Consider the following 3,573-nt stretch of genomic DNA (forward strand, 5'->3'; position numbering starts at 1 on the left):
ATGTCTTCAGTGGTCCATGCAAACCCCCAGCACAAAACTCATTCAGCAGGTGCTCAGTAAATGTCCAATAGTTGAAAGAATTAATTTTATGAACCAAAAAATTAATGTGAAAAGTTTTTATTATTTATAACACAGATTTATAGACTGCAGAAGGATTACACTATTTAAGAGGATGGGAAAAATGACTACATAATGGTCATGAAAAGCCTATGCAAGTAGAAACTTTTAAGGATGAGGGGATTTTCCACATGGATTTGAAGGAAGCAATGATAAAGAACAGCATGGGCAAAGCCCCTGAAGGGAGGAATATAAAGAGAATTATAGTAAATAACTTTGGGATGGTGAATTGTGGAGAAAGTTAGGAAAGAACTTCGAACCTTTTTTTCCCCCTGTGAATAATTAAGAGGTATTGAAAGTGCTTTGTAAAAGGATTGATATGTTCAAATCTATTTTTTCTGGCTTATTAATTTGCCACTAATGCTTGAGATCAATTGGAACAGGGAAAATTGGAAGGAGAGAAAATGAGCATGAGAGAAATATGTTCTCATGCCTCTGTGTTTATATATTACTTTTTAGACCGATGCTATGGTTATTGTGCATAATGACATATTTATCTTTCATACTTGAGAAAGCTGACAATTATTGTATCAGAATGATATCTTTGTACTTCATGTATTATGTGTTTATTTCCTTTCTGTTTAAGTTTTTTAAATCTTTGGAAATTTCCATGCTATATCCTTATGCAAGGGTTTTGCCCACTCTTCCAGCATAAGTGGTGTTTAGGAATTGTCAATCAAAGAGAAGAAAATTGAATCTTTTCAGCTAAGGTGGGTGGTTCTCAACTTTCATCACACATTGAACTCATCTGGAGAGGTTTTTGAAACCCCACAATGGCCCAAGCCACAACCTGGATCAATAAAATTACAGTTTCTGGGAGTAAAATATAAGCATCAGGGTTTTTCCAGCATCATCTGGTAATTCCAATAACAACCAAGGTTGAGAATCACTAGTTTGGATTCCTTCTTTTCACCTGAAAAGTCTCCATCAAGAGATAAACCTTGGCTTTCTGATCACCATGTGAGCTGCTTCCCTCAACCACACACTCTACTGATGTTCAGCCTCATCTCAAGCCCCAAGGAATTGGGCCTACTGACTACCTACCGATGGAAACCTCTGAATCCATTAGTGAGTGAAGGCATTGTGCTATGACTGAAAATTCCAAACGACATTTTTGAATCTCTTAAAAACGTAAAGGTGCCAAATGCCTGGGAGGTCAAGTGTCTCCCAAATAGGCAGAAAATCAGCCAGTGGCCTCCTGGTGGGTACCCTTGATGTTGTGTTGGACTTCAGTAACTCCAGTTACTGAATCCTGTACCAGACTCCAGACTCCCTGGTCTATTGGACCATTGCCTACGGTGGCTCCAGGAAGGAAATCAATAAACCCTGGGAATGGGTGGAGCAGAATTTACTGCAGATGGTCTCCATCTTCAAAAACAAAAATGATATTACCATATTTGTGAGAGGAAGGATATAGGGCATTGTTGGGACCTCTGTTGACCACAGAAGTGCAATTGCTGGGGAAAGAGGAAGAAAAACCACTGTTGGGAAATCCCCAGTCTAGTGATTCTGGTTTTGTGATTCTCCATGTACATGACAGTTAGAGCTTGAGAAATGGCTTCCATATACGTGCCTGAAGGGCCCCAAGATATGCTTCTGCAAACACGAAGAATAACTCCCCAGCAACAGGGCACACATACCTAATGGGGTATTGTTTCTGTAACTGGGGTAACTGGGCTCTGTTTCTGTAACTGGGGTGCCTAGGCTACCCCAAACTGGGGGACTCTCCGATCTCTGATTGGCCCCTGCCTTTGCCCCCCCCACCCTTCTACTCTCTATATGAGTCCTCTCCCTCCACAATTAACAGTTGCTGCGCCATCTCGGCTCACTCAACTCCCGACTTGGTGTGATTTTTGCCAGGCTGGGTGGCGGGCCGGGTCGCGACACTTACCCTCTCGCTCAGCCCAGAGACACTCACTAGCTGGTCTAGTGATTCTCCTCAACCTCTGTTGAAAGGGCGGTTCCGACAGGGAATCATTGCAGAGTATTAAAAAATCAATGACGTCAAGGAAGATGATGACATAGAAAAGTTTAAAGAAGTCATTGTGAAGTTTCATAGGCTGTTTGGGATGCCTGAAGAAGAGAAGCTCATCAACTATTAGTCTTGCAGCTACTGGAAGGAGAAAGTCCCCTGGCAGGGTTGGATGTGCCTCAGTATTAACCACCTGTGCTTCTATTTTTTCTTTATGGGGAAGGAAGCCAAGCTGGTAATCCAGTGGGTGGACATACTCAGCTTGAGAAGAACACCCTGCTGCTCCTATCTGATGGGATCAAAGTAAGCACACATTCCAGTGAACATTTCCTTTCTATATTCTTCAACATCAACGAGACATGCAAGCTGATGGAGAAGATTGCCAACACAGCTAAGAGGCAGTTCTTAAAGCAGAGGCTTTGAGCAAGATGATCCCTGCCCAACTCAAAGAGAAGAAGAAATCTCTGAAGAAGGTTGTCTGTTCTGCAACGTGATCTTCATGGCAGTCAAGAGTGAGAGATACTGTGCCCTTTTCCAGCTGCCCAAAGATGAAAAATTAGATGGCTACACATACTGTGCCCTCTGGACTCCATTTAACAAAATGCATCTTTTAGGCTAAATGTTTGTCTCTACAAGTTATATCTGCTTCACCAGCAAGGAGGAAAACCTATGCAGCCTCATAATCCCAGTCCAAGAGGTGACCATTGTGGCAAAAGCTGATAGCTCCAGTGTGCTTCCGAGTCCTCTGTCCATCAGCACCAGGAACAGGATGACCTTCCTATTTACCAATTTGAAAGATAGAAACTTTCTAGTGCAAAGGAGCTCAGATTTCCTGCAGCAGACAACTTCCAAAAATATACTTGGACAAGAGTTTGCAGGAAGCTACAACAGTTCAGATGATTAGGTTTATTCTCAGCCCAGCAACCTTATTTCCTCCACCAGAGAAGCACAAGCTCAGATGAAGAGCTTAAGTTTAAGCTGAATGTCAACAGCGTCCTCATAGCCACAGACCCTAATACCATGTATCAGAGGCAGTCTCCTGAGGAATTCAACCAGAAATGGGCCAAAGAGTTTTTGAAAGCGCAAACTTGGAAGATTCACTTTGCTGAGTATGGGCAAAGGATCTGTATGTACCTGACAGAAAAAAACCTGAGAGCTGGTGTTGAAGGGCATCCCTGAGAGCATACCGGGTGAGCTCTGGCTGCTACAGGTGATGGCGAGAAGCACTCCCTTGAGGCAGATGGAGGACTTTGAGCTGGAGGACTCTTTGCCCCGCAATAACAGGGCCTGCACCTCCTTGCTGATCTTCGATGACCGACACCAAGGATGACAGCTCCATGTTCTCCTACTCGGGTGGTGAGTATCGGCTCGCACAAAGGACAAGCTGCACTGTGAGAATACCCGCGAGGACACGGAGCTGGTGCGCAGTGGTCAAGGCACGCCGGCGCTGCCTGGGAGCACGCGCTGCGCGTGGAGGGGGACTG

The 3,573-nt window shown here is 44.1% G+C and overlaps 1 pseudogene; it reads left to right on the forward strand.

Annotated features, from left to right (window-relative positions):
* The first annotated feature begins 1,261 nt into the window (after positions 1-1,261).
* On the forward strand, positions 1,262-3,268 carry LOC107143095 (annotated as a pseudogene).
* The last annotated feature ends 305 nt before the right edge of the window (positions 3,269-3,573 follow it).

This window comes from Marmota marmota, unplaced genomic scaffold (assembly GCF_001458135.2).
Source record: "Marmota marmota marmota unplaced genomic scaffold, marMar, whole genome shotgun sequence".
NCBI classification, from domain to species: Eukaryota; Metazoa; Chordata; class Mammalia; order Rodentia; family Sciuridae; genus Marmota; species Marmota marmota.